Source organism: Felis catus, chromosome A1 (genome assembly GCF_018350175.1).
Source record: "Felis catus isolate Fca126 chromosome A1, F.catus_Fca126_mat1.0, whole genome shotgun sequence".
Taxonomy (NCBI): domain Eukaryota; kingdom Metazoa; phylum Chordata; class Mammalia; order Carnivora; family Felidae; genus Felis; species Felis catus.
In genome coordinates, this window is record NC_058368.1 from 159,488,875 (window position 1) to 159,513,029 (window position 24,155).

Consider the following 24,155-nt stretch of genomic DNA (forward strand, 5'->3'; position numbering starts at 1 on the left):
CTAAGACAGAGACTTCATCAAAACAGCAGAGAATTTCCACCAGCCAACTAACACACATTGAATTACAAATTAAAAGTAAGAGCAGAATATTTCAGGGAGTGGACAGATGTGGACCACAAGCATTGCAAAGGGATATTTTTTGAGGAGAATCTTTAAGAGGCAACCTGAAGTGTAGCATACAGATGAGATTCTGTTCTGGCATACAAACTCCTACACCAAACACAAAGTATGACTGCAAGAATTTGAAGCCCATGGCACATATTGAGGGTAACCACAGCAGCGACAAACACAGTTCAACTGTTAACTCAAACAGAAGCCATATGTGGTATGTTTTCAGATCATAATGGAATTAATATAGAAATCAATAACAAAAATTTTAGAATATCTCTAAAATTTTGATAATTGAACAACACAAGTTCAAATAATCCATGAGCCAAAAAAGAAATCTCAAGAAAAATTGAGAAATAATTTGAAATGAATGAGTATGAAAATTCAACATATCAAAATGAGATTTGCCACAAAAGCAGTGCTTACAGGAAAATTTATAGCATTAAATATTCATATTAAAAAATAGGAAAGGACTCAAAGCAGTGATCTACTTCCTACCTTAAGAAACTAGAAGAAAAGTAAACTTAAAGCAAACAGAAGAAAGGAAATAATAGTGAGTCGAAATCATTGAATTTGAAAATAGAAGAGTGAGAAGTGAAAAACTGTGAAGCCAAAAACTGGTTATTTGAAAAGGTAAAATTGGTAAGTCTCTGGGAAATGACAACAATTAAAAAAAAAAAACAGAAAAATGCAACTGCCAATATCAGGAATGCTAAGTGGATGTGACTGTTAACATCAAAGGTATCATCAAGGTAATACAGAAATACCATGAACAATTCTATGCCCATAAATTCTAAAATTTAGATAAAACTAACTGATTCCTCAGAAAACACAGACTACCAAAACTTACTCAGGAGAAATAGATAGCTGGAATAGTCCTTTAATGAGTAAAGAAATTGATTCTTCTCCAAAAAGGAATTCCATGCCCAAGTGATTTTATTGGTAAATTCTGCCAAATAGTCAAGGAAGAAATAATACCAGGTTCATGCCATCCCATTCAGAAAATAGCAGAGAATACATTGCCCAGCTGATTTTATTGGGCTAATTCTAGTGTTAAAACCAGACAAGGGTTTGATAAGAAAACTACCAAAAAAATATCTCTAATGAACATAGACATGAGAATCCTCAACAAAATATTAACAAATGGAATATAGTAGTATATGCAAATGATAATCTATCTTGACCAAATGAGATTCATCTTAGTAATTCAAACTTATTCAACATTTGAAAATTGAAAAGTGTAACTCACCAAATTAACAAACTAAAATCCTAATATTATTTTTTCTTAATCATAAGCTTATTCTAAAATTTGTACAGAAAGGCAAAGGAACTAAGGTAACTTACATGATTATAAAGTAAATGAACAAATTTGGAGGACTCATACTGTCTGTTTTCAAGACTTACTCAAAGCTACAGTATTCAAGATGTAGTATCAATGAAAGGATAAAAAGATCAGTGAAACAAAATATGAAGCCCAGAAATACATTTAATATAGTAAAATGACTTTGACAAAAATGCAAAGGCAGATCAAGAGAGAAAGTATAGTCTTCCAACAAATAATGCTCATACAACTTAATTTCTCTATGCAAAAGAGTGGATTTTGACACATAACTCACACTTTACACAAAATGGATCATAGAATTAATGGAAATCCTAGATTTGGAAAATCTGTGTGATTTGTGTTTTGCCGGTAGTTTTAGACATGACTTCAAAAGCAAGATTCAAAATAAAAAAAAAAACATTATGACTTGGATAAATTATCAAAATTAAAATATTTTGCTTTATAAAAAATACTGTTTCAGCAACAAAAAGAAAAGTCATATCCTAGAAGGAAATATATGCAAATTACTTACCTGAAAATAGGCTTGTATACAAGTTATATAAAAAATTGAAAATTTTTTAAATTAAAAAGGAAGGGGCATTTAATCTAATACTTCATCAAAGAAGTTATACACATGAGAAATAATCATATGAACAGATGATCAAAATCATTAGTCACTAGGAACATACACAATAATGAGACATCACTATACATTAAAATGGCTAAAATTAAAAAGAAAAATGCAGCATCAAGTGTGATGAAAAAGAGCAACTTGGTGGGAATGCAAAACACTATGGCAACCTTGGAAGCTGTTTTAGCAATTACATATAAATATAAACAGACCATCTACTTAGCATATAACCTAGCTTTCCTACTCCTAAACATTTACCCTGAGGAATTGTGATATTATATTTATGAACACAATTCACAATTTATGAATTGTGATATTATATTTTTGAACACTTTATGTTCATAGCAGCTTCATTCATAAGCTCCAAAAATTGGAAACAACACAAATATCCTTCAGCACAGGAATGGATGAACAACTGTTGTTACATCCATGCAATAGAATACTACTCAGTAATAAGAAGGAAAAAAAAACAAAAACAAAATGATGGATTCTCGCAGCATTATGCATGAAACTTAAAAATGTTTTTAAGTGAAAGAAACCAGACTAAGAGTTTCATACTGTATGATTCCAAAATATGGCATTCTGGGAAAATGCAAAATAATAGGGCCAGAAAGCAGATCATTGATGCCAAGGTCAAGTCCAGGAGGAGGGGATGACCACAAAGAGTAGTACAAGGCAATTTTGGAAGTGATGGAACTATTTGATACAGTACTGTGGACATGAATTTATGACTTGGTGCTTTCATCAATGCCCAGAGAATTGTATGCCATAGTTAGGAAATTGTACTGTTTTTAGGCTTTAAAAAAAAAAAAAAAAAAAGAGCTACAATGTCAGGGGAACCCAGGAGAAAATGTAGACTCTGACAATTAAGTGCATTATAAATCCACAGTAACACAAGTGGTAAAGAAAAGAGCTGACTTAGGTAACTTTGAAAAATATTGTGTTGACTAGATAATATAAGACTGCAGGTGAAAATAACTGAATACAAACACTGTGAAAAGAATAAACATAAAAATAGAATCTAGGAAAAGCTGCTAGGATTCCATGGCTCGGTCTCTGTGATCTGTAAGCCTAGGAGGATGGCTGCTCTTTCAAATACTCAACAGCCTTTCTTGGGGTTTGCCACCCCTTTTTTTCTGCCTCTTCTCATCATTGGAATGGTAGGGATGTACAAACATGAACCCAGGTGAAAGGGTTCATCGTGCCGTTTCAATTAATATTATCTAAGTGTAGGCTGGTGTCTGACATGTCTAAAGAATTTCCTCACTCTAAGTCCCATTTAGTAACTTCATTTCCCTGGCTTTGTCACTGTGTCCAGATCCCTTCCTGGGGGCCACAGTGATGGAGACTCAGTGTTTCTAATTCTAGGATTCCATGAATTAATTGTTTCTTTCTCTACCACTCATGCCCATATTTAAAGACAAATAGACATTTCACATATGTGACAGGACACAGTTGGAAAGACAGATCTCTCTACTTAAACTAGGCTATGGTCAGAACCCAAACTTAGAGTCAGAAAATGCTGACCTGGATCTGTGTTGCTTCAACATTGCCTTTTCATAAAACAATTCTATTTAATTCATACGCAAAAATCAGTAGTGTCATTGCAACCCTACTCCTCAAGGTGAAACTCACATACATTCAGAAGTATTTCTAGGGAGATTATATAATGGAAAAAAGATTATATGTGGCATGCTTGGAGCTTTGCACATTTAAGAAAGTTAAAAGGAATCTACTCTAGTTATATGACCAAAATGTTCCATGTGTAATTTAAAAAAATCATAATATTTATACTCTTTTTCAAGGATATGTCAAAACATTTCAGCAACTTCATTTAGTTCTTATCTTTGTGTCCATCTGTGAGGTGTCAATTCAGGAGTGTTTTAAATGATCAAAAATTTACATATTTGATTGATTAATGCAACCAAAAATTAAATGACTAGGGAAGAAAGGCTGTAGCAATTTCTGTTTTTACACATTTTTAATGGGCTAAATAGGAGATGGATATTAAGGAAGGTACTTGTGGTGAGTACCAGGTGTTATATGTAAGTGACGAATCACTAATTCTATACCTGAAATTAATATTACACTCTATGCTAACTGGAATTTAAATAAAAACTTGGAAACAAACAAGCAAAGGTTTTTTTACCATAGCAATTTGTACAGCAAAATCATATCTGTGTGTGTATGTATAGAGTAAGTGTGAATTTACTGATAACCCCATATCAATAATGTATATTTTAAAATGAATCTCGGGGCGCTTAGTGGGTGGCTTAGTCGGTTGAGCAACTGGCTTCGGCTCAGGTCATGATCTCACAGTTCGTGACTTCGAGCCCCGCATCAGGCTCTGTGCTGACAGCTCGGAGCCTGGAGCCTGCTTTGGATTCTGTGTACCCCCCTCTTCTGCCCCTTATCCACTCATGCTCTGTCTCTCTCTGTCTCTCAAAAATGAACCAATTTTTAAAAAAAATTTAAAAAAATGAATCTCAGGTAAATTGGTTGCAACATCACACTCGAATATCGAAATCTTATTCATGCTCTGTAATATTTTCAAGCACTTTCTTCATTTTCTATGTTGTATTTCTCAAAGAAGATCGAAATAATCTTCAGTTTAAAGACTATGTATGCAGTTTCTTTAGACTGAGGCCTTGAAATTAGTATAGTCTTCACACAGTGGTCCTTCAATATGCATTATATGATTTAATCAGAGAATCGGTTATGTTATATGGTATCTTACAGGGCAAGGAAAGTAATACCCAGATCTGCTGTCCAGTGGTAGTGAAGAGGCACTGAAGCCCTAGTGTAAACATCACAAAAGTTGGTTCTGTGGGGAGAGAAAGAAGGAAAAGGTTTTCTGTTAAGTGGGAGTTGTAGACCTTATTTGTACCCTGCTTCTGAGCTCTATCCTTCAAAGTTTTTAGTGGCTCCTTTCTATCTCTTTGTGTTTATGTCTGTTTCCTTCACTGGACCCTGTGTTCTCTGATGAGAAATTACATCTTGTTCACACTAGTTCCAATAGAGCCCTAGCCCAGTGATTTGCAAATACAGTAAGTAAATATTATTTTGGATTAGCTTCTGCTATTGGTTCAGATTTTTGCTTACAGGCTTGACCTCTTTACAAATTTAGGTAATCTCTAAGAGCTTCTTCTCTCCCTTAGCTTCTTCTAAGTATTCTTGTTCAACACTTTGATGTTTTGGTGACAGTTGCAGGTTAACTAACTTGGGACATTGTAAGTGCAGAATCCTTCCAACACAAGGTTAGATGGATGAAATACTTTGATGCAGAACAAATCAGAGCCTTAATCTCATTTTGTCCTGATAGAAACTTTCATTTTGTCAACTGTGGCTCAACTTCTCCTCCTCAGCTTTTCACAGGAGAAGCCACAGCCTCTCCTTCTCTTCTGAGTAAATCTTTTTCTTTGGCTACAGGTGGGGTTTTGTCCATAAATAAAATGGTTTTGTACTTGTCTCTGTCCACTCTCTACTGTGAACTTCAACAGAAAAACCTTAGCAAACTCTTTCCTCTTCAGTACACTCACCCTGGGTTGCTTCTTTTGATTTGAATATCTGTGGGAGTATTTCTCTTTTTTTCATTCTGTTGGAAGGGGTTAGGTGATCAGATTTCACTTCTATAGCTAAACCAGCTGTAATTCAGGCAAACCTTCAGGAGATATGTAGCACAACTCCAGCTGTTTCAAGGCTGTGGAGACCTGACGGTTCCAGCCAACTAAACCCCTTTAGGTATCAGAGAAAGTCCCTCAAAGACAGCAGCAGCCATTGAGCAGATGGCTATTTTTGTCTGTTTGTCTGTTTGTTGTTTTTATACCTTATAGGGTTGACTCCTTTGTTCTTTTAAGCTAAATTTAGTCATTGTCCTTGAAAAGTTAAGAGGATGAATCAGAGGAGAGAAATAGGAGAGACTGAACCTGAAGAGAAAAAGCTTAAGTGCAGTGCTGGCAAATCCCTTTTTAGACTGAAGATGAATAGTATAGACTAAATAAAGGCATAAGAGTAGTTCTAAATCAAAGAAAATGGACGTTCCCAGAGGTAAGGTCAGTTTTTACTGTAACCACACACAAGTAGAGAACCCTTGGCCAAAAAAAAGTAGAACAAAATAGGACAGGACTTAATTCTGTGTACTTCTATGGATTTTTACTTTACTCTTCCATCTCAGCATGAGACAAAAGCATTCTTCTTTGAAGAGGTTTTTTTTTTGTCTTTTTTTTTCTCCCCCTAGTTGCAGCTATGTATACCATAATATGGTCAGTTCCTCTCAGGGTAAATGCCTTCATTATACAGATTCCCAGAAAATCTACCACTTAATCTGACACATTAACTTTTCTGAGAAGCAGAAGTACACTGAGCTTTACAAAACGAAAAAGTGGAAAGGACCTTCCTGAGAGGCTTGGTGTGTGCTCACACAGCTAACTCAAGTTGATTGCTCAAGCAATTGAAGGCCACAGGAGAAGCACACTGGACATGGGCTTCTGCTTTCTACATTGTTAAATTGCCACCAAATATGACCCCATCCCAGGAAGAAAACATTTTGTCAGAAGTATTCTCTCAATGACTCATGTTTGATTTCCTGTCAGGAATCTTACCATCTTAGTAAACAAGTGTAGAAAACAGTCAGATTAGAAGACAGGTTCAGTATCTATGGTGGTAGCATAACTAAAGGAAAAATACAAATCACCTGACCTATCCATCTGAAACAGTATTCTAGGACTGCAACACTTCTTATTTTACCACATTCCATACAGGAATGATGGAAATAAAGACAGCTTGGTTGAAAAGTAATACATAAGGAAAGTATAGAACACACCAAAAAAAAAAAAAAGGAAATTAATCAGATTATTTTCTCAGCCTCCAGTGGTTATTGCAGATGTTCTCATAGGTCTCAGGACATCTGCTGTTCATCAATTGCAGCAAATACATGGTGTTGCCATAAAGCACAGCATTGCTCTTGTATTTACAGTCTGGGTATTTCCCACTTTTTCTTTCATGCTTTGCTTCTATAATTTATAGTGTTCAAGAAATTAGTTATTCTAGGCAGCTTTTGTTCATGGTAGTAAAGTCAGATTCCCTTCATTCAATGCATCTTGAAGGTGGAGAAATCCTTGCCTTTTGATGAGCATAAAGGAAGCAGTGGTTAATCCGTTTTTTTAAACATCTACTTTGTTTGCTTTTTTGTTCATTTTTTTTATTCTGATCTTTATTTCCTTAAATTAAGCACTTGGCAAATTAACTTGAACTGAATAACCATTCATTACAGAAAACAATTTAAGGACCATGAATTGTTTGTCCTCAATTTATTAGCTGCCAGACTTTTAGCAAAACTGCTAAAGATGACTCTTTATAACAATTCTATCTTTATAATTTCTTAATACTCAGATATGAAAGAACATTTTTAATAATAGATATTTTAGTTAGAAACAATTAAATTTACAGATATTGGAAATTATCTATGCAAATATATATAGACAGTTTATAAATCAAAAAACTTAAAAATGCATATCACATAGGAGCATCAAAAAATCTGAAACCAATAAATACAGTTTAACTTATGAACAAATATAGGATCTGATACAGGTTTATAAATACAAAAAGAGAGATCTCTATCCTGTCATTTTATGACTTAAGTAAAAAATAAAAATAACAAGGAAAGAAATAAGACTGTGTTGATATGTAAATATAATTGCAAATGTGTTTCTTGGTTGTTTAAATCACACATTATGAATAAGTGCTTTTGTTTTCCATGTCCCTGTAGGATATATTAGGTCAAATGTCAGCTCTGGCCTCAAAATATCCTCTTAAAATCCTGTCTCTCCTTCCTCCAAAAGCAGGTGCATGAAATAAACCAGCAGGCAGTCAAAGTTGAAATTACATTTGTGTGTCCTAAATCATGACATTCAGTCTTGAAGAGAAAGAAGAAAGCACAGATGTCTTTTCACCAAAGGACCTATCTCTGTGGAAAAAAAAAGTGGGGGGAGGGACAGGAAATCACAGAGACACCACATTCCTGTTTGCTCCAACTGAGCACTTCTACAGACCTTCTTTGTATCAGACCGAATGGAGAGCAGACTCTCACAAGTGTTCAGGCCAAGATTAGTGCTGCAAATTCTCAGCAATTCTGTGTTCACCCTGCTCTCTTTAAATTACCAAAATATTAACATCATTTTATACTTGATCATTACAAATTTCATTTCCTGGGTAAGCAGGACAAGTTTTAGAATATTGAGAAAGGGTGAGGGAATCACTGCTGAGATGTGAATGTGGGCCCCTTTTGGACGATTTCTTTGAATACAGTGTCCATTACTGTGGTCCTCCTATACAATTTCCTCAGTAATTTCCCTAGAATTAACATTGGGCAACTTTTAAAGGAACTATTTGAAGATCTAGACATGTAATTTAAACATTAAGATTAAGCTGTGGTGTACACCTTCATTTTCTTCCATCTTTAAATGTAAAATTTAGGATATTTTCCAAATTATGCTATTGATTTATGTGTTATTTTCGTTATTAGTGTTTCAAATATATACTTTTAGCTTTTTAAAAGACAGAAAAATGGAATGAAAACAAAACAGAAAACAAAATGGAAATAAAATTCACACTTAACCCATATTGTTTTTTAAGGAAAACAATGGAAGTGGAAGTGGAAGTGAAAGTCCCACTCCTACCCCAATCCCATCCCCCGAAGTTATGATTATTAACATTTGTTTCTTAGCTTTCTGGACTTTATATTTCTTGCTTGTAAAGTATTAAAAAAGAAACAACAGGCTCAAAATGGAGTCACTTATGCTAAGCCCCCTTCAGCAAACCAAGACTTAATACCTAACGTGATAGCAGTTTCAACATCTCCCAGGGATGTAATCGTAACCAGTCTGGAATTTCTTAGTTGTGGTAATGAAGTAATCCATCTGATAGACTCTTTCCATCACCCAAAGAAAGATGAGGTAATCTACTTTTTCCTTGCCCCTCCTCTCTTCTGTCTATAGAAACATTCCATTTTGCACCGTTCCTTGGAACTCCTTTTTCTTTGCTAGATGGGATGCTTCCTGATTCATGAATCATTGAATAAAGCCAATTTGATCTTCAAATTTGCTTAGCTGAATGTTGTTTTTTAATAAAAGATATGTGTGTGCATGTGTATGTATGTATACATATACATTAATAAATAATATATTCATGTATACTTTACAAAAACTGATCATATTTTATCCGATATTTGTGTTTTAAATTCTTTAACAAAAATATCCTAAACACATTTTCATGGAAAAATGTGTCTCATTTAACAGATATATTATATTATATATTATGTGTAAATACTCTATTTTTTCTTGGTTCTAAATTTTGCTGTTAAAATTTTGTGTTTTTATAGACTGATAATCTTTGTGCATAGTTACATATTACACAAAGATCAAGTCCAAAAACAAAAAAAAAAAATTGCTGTGTCAAAGGGTTTGTGCATTTTAAAATTTTCATGGGTTTTTCCTTATTGTCCTCAGCCAGCAGGAGTATGTGAAAGTACCTCTACTTCCTCCATACTTATAACTAGATATTATCAATCTTTACAATTTATACTAAAACTGATAGGAAAGAGTTTTGCTTTGTTTTGAGTGTAAGTTGATTTGTTTGGTTGGTTCTCTTCTCACAATGCAATTTAATATTATATGTTGAACAGCTTTTTATGTTTTCTATGAATTGCCTGTTCATATTTTACATCTTCTTTCTAATGGGCTATTATTGTTTTATAGGCACTGTTTATATATTATGGGCTAAAAGATGACTTGCTAAAGATGTTTGAATATTTTCTGAGTCTGTTCTTTGTCATTTAAATTGATGTGAGGTATATTTATCATTCAGAAAAAAAAAATTCAGTGTCCCTAAGCATATAGATTTTCTGAGCTTTGTGGTTTTATATCTTGCTTAGGAAGTTCTTTCTTAATAAAAGGTATGCAGCACCCCCAAGCACCACCCTTATCCATGGTTTTGCTTTCCTCAGTTTCAGGCACCCATAGGCAACCAGTCAACCACAGTCTGGAAGCAGATAATCCTCCTTCTGACCTATCATCAAAAGGTTATTATTAACCTAATGCTAGGTCGTTCACCTTTCTTCATCTCATCACATGGGAATTCTATCATCTCACATCATCACAATAAGAAGGGTGAGTACAGTACAATAAAATATTTTGAAAGAGAAAGAAAAACCACATTTGTATAACTTTTATTTTAGTATATCATTATAATATTTCTATGTTATTATTAGTTATTATTGTTAATCTCTTACTATTCCCAATTTATAAATTTACCTTGTCCTGGGTATGCATGTAGAGGAAAAAACATAGTGTATATATAAGGCTCAGTAATGTCTGCAGTTTCAGACATCCACTGGGGGTTTTAGAATGCGTCCTTCATGGATAAGGAGGACTACTATAAAAGAGTCTCCATTATTTTAAGTTTAGATCTTTCATTCATTTGGCTTGTGTGTGTGTGCGTGTGTGTGTGTGTGTGTGTGTGTGGTGTGTGTGTGTGTGTGTGTGTGTAATGAATTATACAGGCATCTAAATGATTTATTTACTTAATTTCAAACAAATTACCAATTAAGATAGATTTTAGAGAATGAGAAACATTTTATAGGACAAGTCCTCTTCCATTATTTTTCTTTTTTTTCGTGTTTATTTATTTATTTTATGAGAGAGAGCACACACAAGCAGAGAAGGAGCAGAGAGAGAGAGAGGTAGAAAGAGAATCCTAAGCAGTGCAGAGCTGATGTAGGGCTCAAACTCACAAACTGTGAGATCATGACCTGAGCCAGTCAAAAGTCAGATGCTTAATTGAGTGAGCCACCCAGGCTCCCCCATTTTCCATTTTTAAAATAAACTTTTAATCCACCTCTCAAGGTCGTACCCTCCAAACAGATATGCACATAACCCACCCCCCCACACACACATACCCTCACTCTATAGATTAAATTCTAAATACAATAAAAAAATCACTTATATCAAATGATGATGAATTAATCTATTTATAATGTTAAGTCCTCCTATTCAGCACCGTGGTATGTTTTGCTATTAACTCAATTTTTATGTTATGACTGTCAATTATTACGATTTTCTTTATGTAGGTCAGATGTGTTAGTAAGAGGTATTCATGTAGGCAGCGGCTATCTCATGATATCAGAAATGGGAGAAGGCAGCTCAGAGCCATGCAAATGGAAACTGTGCAGAAAAGATTAGGTAATATCTATGGCATTGACTGTTAACCCCAGGAATTTTTAAAAGCATGATCACTAAAGGGTTTCTTGTAATAATTAGGCCAAAAAAACTGCAACTATTTGGAGCTAAAAAAAAAAGAGGGGGGATTACAGGGACTAAATTACAGCTGTGGTGAGTTAAAACTTTCAGCCAGTTGTTACCGATAGTTGCTTTCAATTTTTAAGTCACAACCCCCCTGATGTTGTGCCCTCCCTCTCATGTATCCAGTGGCAGTCCACATGGAAACAACCACCTGGCTTGTAAAGTCTCGGGCCACTGACTCAGCACCAACGGCAAACATTTCCATTCAGTTCATTCTGCTGCTTCCTAGCCCCAGTTCCAACACAGAACATCAATATTAAACTAATCTTTCAAGCACCTGGTACAGATCTTAACTCCTAATTACTTACTACAGTGTTTAGGCCCTTAGTTTTCTGTTTGAAGGATTTGAAAAAGTGAAGAAAGGTTTGACCACAGGAAGAAGCATCAAACATTAGAGAAGGAAGCAGAACTCAGTTATGTTTTAGAAGCCAACGGGTTGGCTGAGTGGTGATACCTCTTGGGTCCCTAAAAAATCCTGTTTATAAAAACTGATTCCCATACAGAACAACATTAACTATTTTTGTGATTTTCACAAAGGTTTGCACAAGAGATTTTATTTAAATGCCAGTATAAGTCAGCAAATGTGCTTTAAATTATCCAGTATTTTCTTCCCCACTGAACCTTTTCAGACATAGACTATTGAAGGCACCATTCCAGATTGTTTTATTTTGTGCCATCCATGGTTTTTTTAGGTTTCTAAAAATTTTGCAAAAATAAAAAACTTGTATTGGACTTCCTTGTAAGGGTGCCTGGGTGGCTCAGTTGATTAAGCGTTCATGTCATGATCTCACCACTCCTGGGTTCCAGCCCCACGTTGGGCTCTGTGCTGACAGCTCAGAGCCTGCAGCCTGAGGCTCCCTCTCTCTGTGTCTCCCTCTCTCTCTGTCCCTCCCCACTCACACTCTCTCTGTCTCTCTCTTAAAAATAAACATTAAAAAAAGATAAACTGTGGTACATGCACACAATGGAATTATTTGATGATTAAAAAAAAGATTGTCAAGCCATGAAAACACATATTACCATGTGAAAGACGTAAATCTGAAAAGGGTACATACTGCATGAGCCCAGCTATATGCTATTCTGAAAAAGGCAAAACTATAGAGATAACAAAAAGATCAACAGTTGCCAGGAGCACAGGGGCGGAAGGAAGAATGAATAGGTAGGACACATGGTATTTTTAGGACAGTGAAACTATTCTGCATGATACTGTAATGGTAGATACAGGATATTATACATTTGTCAGACTCAGAGGATATATAGCACAAAGAGTGAACTCCTGGCAAACTAAACTTCAGTTAATAACAATCTGTAAATATTGACTTTTCAATTATTACAAATGTACTACACTACCGCAAGATGTTGGAAATAAGGGAAACTAGGTATGTATGAACCAGGAGAGTGGGAGTAGTATGGGACATCTCTATGCTTATTGTCCAGTTGATCGGTAAACCTGAAACTGCTCTAGAAAATAACATCTGTTAATGTCAGAAATGCAAAAAACAAAAATAAAAAGCTTAAGGTAAAGTGCAGCGTTCCCTCAAGCACATTGTTCACTACAATTTGAGATAGTGAGATAATTTCATAACCATATTTAGAATTCTACAACTAAATGCACTGATGATCTGTTTCCTACCAAGTTTTTTACAATAATTTATCCAAAAATTTCCTTCTGGGTTATCTTTTTCAAAAAAGGAAAAACAGAAGAAAATGGTGTATGAATCAATTCACGAAATTGGTCAGTTCGGGAAGGTACAAACAGGAACAGAGAAGAGATCATGCCTGAGAAGAGATGCTTTGGGTTGTGTTTAGGATGTTTCTCATTTCAGAGTCTCCAGACTTGCTGCCATTAGCTTTGTTCCATTTATATTATAGATATTAAACCAAATTGTCCATTTTAAAGTCCACTGGTCGCAGCCAAAACACTTCAGGCAGACTGCATATTGGGAATCTGCCTCTCAGCAGTTAGTGCTGAAATCTGGATGGTAATGACTGGTCTCAGGCATGTCTGAACTGGTGTCAGGAAAATGGATCAGGATCCCAGAATTCATCTTTATATAAATAAACATCACAGTAGATGTGAACGAGGAATACGAGACTGGGAGATGAAGTGCAGTGCAGGTTGTATTTCATTTAAGAGAGCTGTCATACCGGGGATTGGGTCTGTGTAGTACTGAGATGTATGTTCCCAACAATGTTCCTAGCTCTATACCACTCAAAAATAATGAGGAGAATCTTTTCCCCATACATCCCAGCAAGTGGCAGAGCTCAAAAAGGAATGGCTGATTTTAAAGAGACATTTTTTCTCCTTCACAAAGCTTCTAAATGTTAATATGGTATATTCCAGAAGTTTTATCTTTATAACATCACCCTGTGTTCAATTTCATAGCAGGGGTAACAAAACAGACAAAATATTTTTTTTAAAAATTAACAAAGAAAAACTATTTCTTTTGTTGCAAATCAATTTTTAATTTAACTCTCATAGTATTTTGCTCTCTTATCTAAGTTTATTTTAAAATATGAGATGGCTTTGTTAAATTGTGCTGTCTTAGCACTTGGGATATAGGCTTCTGAGGAATGAAAATTAAGATGACCAGATATTGTCTTCATTATAATAGCAATGTCACTTAAGTTTCTGTCCATTAACTTGAGGAACCTCCATTGGATTGCAATTTCAGGGTAGCTATTTTTTTTTCAAAAAATTCCAGAATCAGGCCAGAAGTAGCCCAGAAGAATATTATGCCCAAAGTACTCTGTAACAATAATGTACAAAAAGATTAACACATAACTTTAAGGGATGCTCAGAGTTTTTTTTAGTCAAATCCAGGGTGCACTTAATTGTTCTATACATCCTAAATGAAACTAGTTTTTAAAAAGTCAGTCTTAAAAATAAATCTCAGATCCTATATGTTGGTGCAGACTTTAGGAATTAGTCTAAATCTCGCCAATTCCTTCTAAATCAGAGTTTCTCACCCATGGCCCTGTGGACATGTGTTGGATAGCCATGTTGTGAGGGGACTGTCCTCTGCATTACAGGATGTTTAGCAGTACCCAGGCCTCTACCCACTGATGCCAGTATCATCCTCCACCAGAGTAACATTGAAAAATGTCTCCAGACATTGCAGTATCTCCCCCCGGGGTGGGGCAGGGGGAGGAGGTAAAATTCATCTGAATTGAGAATTATTGTTCTAAATCTCCCCCAGTGCTTTTCATCCAGAATGTGCTTGAACACATGTAGAGATAAGGAAATTGCTATAAAGTGAGGCTTTCAATTCAACATTTGTAACTTTGAGCTACATTGAAATCAAGGTGACTGAAATGTTATTTGGGTCACTGCCCTTCTCTATCCAACACCTTCTACTCCCCCTGAAAACAAACCACTCACCTTTTGAGATTCAGAATGAAGGTACAATCTTCACGAAGCCCTTCCTGATCTCTCTTCAAATTTACAAGTGATTCTTCTCTCCCAAGTGTCTCTCCCAAATCCCTTTCTTTTCTTCCTATCTTCCTTCTTTCTCCCTCGCCCTCCTTCTTTCCTCTCTTTTATCAAAATAATAATAATAATAATAATAATAATTAATAATAAAGTACATACATAAACTCCTACTATGTGCCAAGCACTTTTCTAAATTCTGGAGTTAAAATACTAAGCGAAGTAGACGAACCAACATCCCTCATAGAGTTTATTTTCTATAGTGAACTTGGAGGGAGAATGACAGTTATTAAGATAGTGATAAATTCTAAGAAAAAATAAAATAGAAAGTGAAAGAATTGAAATTTTATAGAGAATCATCATTGTCTCACAAATCATCAAGATGGTGTTTTGAGAAAAGAGAGGACAGAGGTGTGGGGTGAATTACAGCTCAGTGTGATCAAAAAGCATGGCAGCCCGAAGGGACAGCAGGTGTAACTGGACGGTTGCGCTGTGTTTCATTCTTAATACACATAAGGAGAAGACACAGAGATGAGTTTTGGTTATCCACACACTTCTTGAAATATAAACAGTGCTCAAGATATTATTTTTAATGAACACAAACATTTTTATTTACCTTTTCCAAACACAGGTCTCCTAACTGCCAGAGTCAGAAAGTTTTACTAACTTCAGATTTCTTTAATTTGGAGCTGTATGAAAATGTCTTAACATACATATGCTTTAGAATTCTTATGGAATTCTTTACTATCTACCTATGCATCTATCTTTCTATATACCTACCTAACAGCATCTGTCTCTATATCTACTTAACAAAAGCAAATGTAATTGTAACAAACCAAAATGGCTTACGTTAGGAGTCTAATATTAAGGTTGAAGTCTTTCATTATTTTGCTTGTTTGTTTTTTTTTTATTGTTCCACCAACAACTGTTAAGGACTCTCAGTCAGGTGTTACCACATGTGGTCTTTCTTCTGGCCTGGGTTTCTCTTGCTCTTAGGGTGTTGCGTTCTGCTGAAACTTTGCATCTTGCTTCTTAAAGCAGAGGTTGGCCTGATGTTGCCTATTTCTTCTTGTATCGAGGGACTTACAATTATTTGTGAAAAATCTTCAGCCTCTCCATCTATGACTGGTTCACTCTAGAGAGTAACAGTCTTTCTGCAGTAATTCACTACGTGCTCACCACAAAATCCTGTTTGCTCCCCGAGACCTGCTTTCCTTTCTCCCTTTGTGATTTTGTTAGAGACTCTCTCTCTCCCTCTGCTTTCAGTCTGTGTCTCGTGTGCCACTGTTGTCCATTCGCCTGCCCCACAGAAATGTGAGGTGTGTCGTGCACTGTGCCTTCTGGGCTGGAAGAGGAAGTTCCGGGCTGATGACAGAGAGGCAGTAATTCCAGTATCCATCCCACGCAACACAATATCTGTCCTTCTGTGCTGCAACGCTCCAAGGGTTTGGATTCCCAACCAATTAAGATCCCAGCAGGAAACTGATGCCACACAGCCTGGAGTAATTTGTAATGACTCTAATAAAGGAAATATTTGCAAATATATGGTCAGAAAGTAAGGGAATCCCCAAGTGGAGTGTAGTACTAAAGGGCTAATAATGTGGGCCGGGTGGGCCTGCAGGAGCAAGAGGAGAGAGCAGTTACTGTGATTTGGAGAAGGCTGACTGACAGGGGCTGTAGTCTTTGGTCACACATGCGGGCTGTGGCAATGACATGCAGGGAGGAAGCAGAATGGATTCATACCTCCCACCTGTCAGAGAGCAAGGAAGTCTATCCATGTGACTGCAGAGACTGGGGCACAGCAGTACAGAGAGGGCTGCAGTGTGAGCAGCAGATGGAGGACATCCAGCACATACAGTTACAGCACCCCACCCCTTCGGTCAGCACTCACACCTCACAGGTGGATTGTCCCAAATCAAAATACTCAGAAAAGTGATGTTATAAACTATGAAAGCTAACTGGAATCCAAGTAATCAATCATTTAATCACTAAAAAAAAAACAAAACAAACAAGCAAAAAAAACCTCTAAGCACATGAAGAAATTGATGTTTGCCCATCCTATAGTGCCATTTCTAAGACAGGAAACCAGACCTCCCAACCTACAATCAATGTAAAATATTCTCATTTTAGAAGCAAAAAGAAATCTAAAATGGCAAATGGATGTTAGTCCATGTTGCAGTATGTGGGGTGTGTGTGTGTGCGTGTGCACATATGTGTGTGTGCATATGTGTAGGTCTCTCTCAGTCAGTAGATAGAGATAAATGAGTCGATATCAATATAGATATTTATCAAAGCTGGAGTGTCAGAAAGCACGGATGACCTTTCAGTAGGTGCCACCAAAATGCACAGGCAGAATTTCAAAAGTTTAGCAGAGTTCCATTTAATCACCACAAACATACTATATGAATTCAGGGCATGGGGATATTCTTCTTTTTCAGTTGAATATCTTTATACTTCAAATTCAGTCCACGTTTCTAGTAATTTTCTCTCCTTTATAACATTTAAAACAATATTATTATCACATCCTTATTTCTATCCCATCAAAAAATTTTGACTTGAATATAATTGCTTCTAGTCTTTAGAAGTCTGAATTATTTGCATAACTCAAAAAGCATCTTATTTATTTGCTACTCTTGGAAAATAGTTATTAACATGTTATTACATTTTTCAGAAAACTTCAAAACTAATCACCATGTTTTATAAGTTTAAATGTGTGAGGTGGGGACATTTATGAACTATGTTAAAACCTAAAAAAAAAAGAACACTTGAAATGTTATTACCTTTACTTGGCAACACACAGTTGTTACTATAAATATAAATTATTAAACTGTGATCAAATTCCCCTTTAAGTAGAAGGAGAAGAGCTATTTGTCTCTACATGAAATAATTCCAAGTTATTGTGGGTTTTTTGAGTTTTTATATCTACCCTGTATAGATATTTGGCCTTCTGACGCATTTCTACGTCACGAAATATCACATTTTATTGTCAGGCTACCTGATTCTTGCATCACCTTCTTCACAAACTAATACCACCAATTTAATTATGCATTTATTCAGTCAACAGTATTTATTGAATATATTCTAAGGAAACTTCGAGGAAACACATTGAATCAATATAAGCCATTTTCCAACAAAATTGTCCAAAGATAAAATAAACTGCCTCAAAGTATATAAATTTCCCATCACCGGGTATTTGGATACACCAAGCCATCAGCAGCAATGTCAAAAAAGAGATTTTAGTATGACAAAGGCATGTTGTCAGAAAGGCAAATTTGTGCTATTTTTCCAAACATGAGATGCTATAATTCTAGCTATAATTATCACAAGATCTACCCTATCTTACTGCCATAGACTTAGTCTACTTTCCTAGCTTTTACATTGCAATTTAGCAATGCCTGAAATACAAGTATGAGATTGTTTAAGATGGTTTTCAGCTATTACAAGTTGAGTAGCTTTCAGCTATTACAAGCTATCTGTTCAGAAGTTAAGTGATACTATATGTTATTCAAGAAATATTTCATATTTTTTACTCTGCTAATAAATCTTATTTTACTCACTATTCGATCCCAGAAAAAATACTCAAGAGCAATAGTGTTTTGATGATCAGGTGTTTGCTCTTGATCACAATAGTGTTTTGTTTGATTCAAAACCTAAATTAAATTCTAAAGAGAAGCCCCCAGTTAGTCAAATCACAATTCAACACTTCCATAAATGTATGACTGACTATCGAGGAAAAGGTTGTCGACCTCCATTTTCTGTGCTTGTGAAAAGATATGACTTCTTTTCCCACAAAATTTTCTTATTCAGTTGCTTGTCAGAATTATGGATATGTGATGAGCCCTAAGAGTGAGAAGGCATCATGTAAAATAGGACTTACCTTGGTGTAAGAAGCTAGAAAACCATGTATTGGACTCCAAATGGGATCATTCAGGATCATTCACTCCACAGTGACTATGGGGTACCCATCTCGGCCAGGCACTCTTCCAGCATAGACAATTCATCATTGAAAAAAACAGGCAAAAATCTCTGCCCTCAAAGAGTTTGGGTTTTAGGCAACAGAGTAGAAAATAAGCAAGAAAATAAACGAGGTAATTTTTTAAAATTTAGTATGTATTATTTAGTAATACTAGTGCTAGAAATAAAGTGCTAGAAATAAAAACCAAAAGCAGAGAAAGAGGATAAATGTGTGTCTCTGTATGTTACATGCTCAGGGGAATGCCAAAATTTTAGTTATGCTGCCTAGTATATATGTCACCAAAAGAGTGACTTTTGAGTCGAGACTGATTAAATGAAAGATTAGCCCCATGGTTATCTGGGGGGAAAAGCATCTGAGACATAAAGAAGATGAAGTATGAAGGACCTGAAACAGACCTTCCTAACAGCATATTTGAGGCATAGCAAAGAGGCCAGTATGGCTGGAGCACATAAAGTAAGGCAGCATGGTAGGTCACATGGTTGAATCATGTAAGGTTTCATGGTCAGAGTACGAACATTTGCTTCTACACAGAGTGAGATAAGATGTCACTGGGGACCTCTGAATGAAGGAAAAACATGATCTGGCTATGTTTACACAGTGTCACTCTGGCTGCTCGATTGAGAATAGACTAAAGGGAGATGAGGTGGAATGAAGGAATGCTAGCTAGTAGGTATAATATTGATGCATGGGCAGGATAATGGTACTTGGACCAGGGGAATAGTAGTGGAAGTGGTGAGAAGTGGTTGAATTATTCCACGCATTTTTGAAAGCACTGCTGACAGATCCAATGTGAAGAATGAGCATCAGCATGAGTTCAAAGATGATACCAGGCTTTTTTGGCCTGAGCAAGTAAGAATGAGACTTCTTCATTAACTGAGACTACATCAGGACCTGAAACTTAATTTGGTTGACATTGAATCATCAGTGTCAGGCATCAAGATCCCATCAAACTGAGGATAATCCAAAATATACGTCAGCATGTTATATGTTTTAATTTATTTTAAAAAAAAGTGGCAAAGTAGACTCATGTAAACCAATGGGTACTACACAGTCAACAGGATGAAACAGAAAATAATGGCTATGGGGGAGAATTTGTAATGAAGCAAAACGACTAGTGATCTTTACCTCAACATGTAATTATGAACATTGCCACTTAGGCAGACTAAAACGTTTGATTAAAATTAGCTATTTTATTTCCAATTAGTTCCCCATCAGTTAGACTTTTTCGACTGTCCATTTCCCAGCATTAACAAACATGCTTCACTAAATCTTTGCATGCATTCTAGACCATGTGTATAAAAAACATTCCACTATGTAATTCTTGGCTTAGACTAAGGGTTCACTCTGGGGAAGTTATAACTAATATGGTCACTTTTTTCCCCCTGGCTCTCTTTCTATGTCTTTTTTTTTTTAAGTATAGTTGACATACAGTATCAATTCCCAGAGTACAGCATAGTGATTTGCCATTTGTGTACACTCTGAAGTGATCACTGTGAAAAGTCTAAAACACTTTTCTGATTACTACCAAGCCATTTAACTGGTACGTGTAAAGTAAAATAAAAGCACTTACAAAGTGGTTTAGACTAATTTGGTGGCTGTGAAGTATTCAGAACACTTAGGTTGAAGGGCATCTCAGGAGGGCAAATGATGCTCCTTTTATTTTAACTGCCTGAGTTAAGCTCTCCAACATCTTGTAATGCTATTCTATTTCCTGTCACTGGTAAAGATTTATCACAATGAATCTGGTGAGATAATCCCTGGAATAGTAATAGTCATTATGAAGCAGTTTCATTGAAATGTGTTACAGAACGGTGACCACTTATTTCTATTTGTTGCCAACAAATACATGAGTCTTTAATTGACTGAACGACAATAACACATTTCTCCTTCCTTCCCTCAGCACAATCTGTTCTGATTAGGGGAAAAATTATTAACAGTGTTCCGTGGTGTCATGCTCCACTGGAATACAACACTGGAAACAATAAGATGTAGGCCTCTTCTCCACTGGAGGAGATATTCTGTCTTCTTTTTATTGCTTTTGCTTGCTTAAAACATCGCTCGTTATTAATGTCACACTTGGGATCATGGTGACCTCTCTACAACTCTTCCAGCAGATGCAGCCAGGCTATGACAAAAACAAAATCTCAAACACAGGAGTATAATTCTATTTTGCATACAGAACAGCTGGGTATTAACTGCTTCAAAAGATTCCAAGTGTTCGCCACTTCAAGAGAAACCTCTCTCTGAAGGAAATGCCTCCGTGTGTTATGATTGGTGAAGTGGCCGAGCTGCTCTAAATGAGATGGATTCTGGACTGCAACCTTCCTCCACAACTTTCTCCACCAACTGCCTCGGGCCCAAAGCTTCCTGTTGGTTTCACATTTGCTCTCCATTTATTTCATTTCTTGAATTTCACTCCTAGGGCCAAAATTACATTTTTGTCTTTTGGGGCTAGAATCGATTCACTTTTTCTCCCTTTCCAAGCATGTTTCATTAAAACACAATGTTGATATACCTCCATGAGGGAATTAAATCTGTCCTCTACAAATTAAAGTGAAAATGCGAGATGGGACTGCTGCTGGCCTACTGAGTCTTCTTAACGTCCCTTCTATCTCACTCTTCTTTGCAAACATGAATTGAAAAGCTTCTCTGAAATAACAGTTCCTGTATATGTTCCCGGGTATACAGATGCCAAAGGGAGTATTCAATAAATATGCACTGGACTCCTACTTTATATGAGACATTATGGTAGGTGCTAAGGTAAATACTGAAAGGTATCAGAATGCCTCCTGTCCTGAGAGACCTCCAATGTATTGGAAAGTCTGAGAAAAATAAGTCAACAATGGCATTACAAGGGCATTCTGGGTGCTGGTGAAGTGAGATTAAATCCGTAGAGATCATAGCTTATTTAAAGCACATTATAATATTTTATACACTTTCACATTTGATCTGCATGATAGCTCTTTGCTGTCATTAGAGCATGTGCTACTATCCCTGTTTGGCAAACAAAAAAACCAAGTCACAGCGCCTTACTTGCAGAGTAACTACTAGCAGAAACAAGTTCTCCTGAATCTTTTGTGTATGCTGTTTAAAGTAGATAGATAAAAGATTCTCCTGGACCTCAAACTACAGCCCTGTCACCTTCATTCTATAAGTTTTTCATTATTATTGGAATTTGAAACAACTCTGTATTAATATCTTAGTTCTTTTTCCCTGGGAAACAGGCTGTGAGACAGATAAATACATGCAAAGGTTTGATGGGGCATACCCTTGGGATCAACATCTGTAAGGCAATGAGAGAAACAGGAGCTGGCAGAAAGAGGAGTTGAATTTAAATGCAGTTGCTACAGGCAGTTCTGATGCTCCTTCTTCAAAGCTGTTCCCTGTTGAGGCAGCGGTGTTGAGTCTTTATGCCGCCTCATCTACCAGTCATCGAACGCAAGATGCTCTGTAGAGACTGAGCCTTGGTCAGGAAACTTTTTATAGCTACTGCGATTCCCAGAAAGGTATTCAGCTGTGAGTAGCCTGCAGCCAGTTACTAGAGAAGTGAGCAAACTTTTTAGAAGTCAAGGTCTAGCTGGTGCCTCACAATCTCTGCTACAGCTAGTCAAGAGAGGCTAGGTTAATGCTATGAAAACCAATTAAGCTCAAGATGCCAGTGACAACACAATACAGGTTTGTTTCTTGCTCACAGGACATATCCAATGAACATTAGGCATTAGCTTTCTTGGGCAGCTGTCCTCAGGGCAGTGGCTCAGTGATCTCTTTTTGTTTCTTACCATTTCCACACATGGTCTCCACAATTATGCAGGGCTTTTTACTGCCTCATTATGAAAGTGACATGTCACTTCTACACATGGCTTGTAGACTAGAATTGGTTACAGATCCCTGAAAGAGGACTGGGAAATGTGTGCTTTTTTGTTCCTAGAAAGGAGAGAACCAAATGAGGATCAATGTTAGAAGTCTCTCCGTACACTCTTTTTGGATACCAGAATAAATTACACTAAAACATTAAAACATCAGGTAATTAATTAGTAAGTACTTCCTGATCATGGTAACAGTGATGCATTATAAGTTTTGACAAGTAGTATAGCAGGACAACAAAGCATTAAAAATTTAGATGGGAGCTGGGGCACCTGGCTGGCTCAGTCAGTTAAGGGCCCGACTTCAGCTCAGGTCATGAACTCATGGTTCACGAGTTCGAACCCAACTGTGTCAGCTGTGCTGACAGCTCAGAGCCTAGAGTCTGCTTCAGATTCTGTGTCTTCCTCTTTCTCTGCCACTCCCCTGCTTGCACTTTTTTTCTCTCTCTCTCCCTCTCAAAAATAAATAAACATTTTTTTTTAATTTAGATGGGAGAAAAGATGATCCCATTGGCAAAATAAAAGAAAGTAATCAAGGCAGACGTAATTGAGAGTTACATTGTTAGCCTAAATACTGTAAGAATGTAGAAGACATACATCAAAGAGAAGTAAGGAAAGACTTCACAAAAAAAACAAAAATTGAGTTAGGCCTGAAAACTAGAAACCTTATAGAGAGAAGAGCAGTTTGCCTCCACAGTGAGAATAAGGTCTGCATCATGATCAATCTAAGAATTTTTAGATGGTTCTTTGTTCTGAAAGTCTCATGTTTTCAAGGATATTCTGCCCTAATTAGTGCAAAATCATTCCTTAACATGAGGGAGAGCTGATAAATGACAAAACAACCTCTCACAAACCAAGAAACAAGTTGTTGAACAACAAAAATCAGTGAGGTGCAAATGTGCACATAACAGAAAGCACTTTGCTAAAATTGTCTGTTGAATTCTTACTATTTCAAGACCCAAATTAAGCTGCTAAAGTCATTGGTGCCTGTAGTGCTCATCCCCGAACACCATCTGACTTCACCCCTTGAGTAATTCATGGCATGATCTAATGCTACTCCCTAAAGGATCCCCCCCAAAATGAAGCAGTCTAATCTTTTTGATGGCTTTTTAAAAGACTTATCTCAGAATATGTAGTAAAACTTCATACACTCATTTTTGTTGAGGAAAGAGAGCTGAAACATGCACCTGCTGTGTTTCAATTATGTCACATGTTCTCTCACTTAATCCTCACAGTCCCTGAAGTTGAACAAGTTTATCCCAAATGCCAATTTTATATGTGATGATATTGAGGTTTAGAGAGTTTACATCGCTTTCCCTAAGGCTAGAGTTAGTTACATTGCTTGCCCAAATGTAATTCAAATCTATGTCTGAGATTCCTCCTCTTTTCACCATGAAATCCCAAGTAAAGTCAGTAATTCTATCAAATTTAGCCTACACAGGACCCCAGAATTATTGCAGAATTTTGCAT

At 36.3% G+C, this 24,155-nt stretch overlaps 1 long non-coding RNA gene across 10 annotated transcripts in view; it reads left to right on the plus strand.

The window, feature by feature from the left end:
* Positions 1-10,063: 10,063 nt before the first annotated feature.
* Positions 10,064-24,155, plus strand: part of LOC109502461 — a 306,856-nt gene continuing 292,764 nt past the window's right edge. For all 10 annotated transcript variants that reach the window (XR_006583358.1, XR_006583356.1, XR_006583355.1 and 7 more), the window contains exon 1: positions 10,064-10,225. This is a non-coding gene — a long non-coding RNA (uncharacterized LOC109502461). The remainder of the gene's footprint in view (positions 10,226-24,155) is intronic.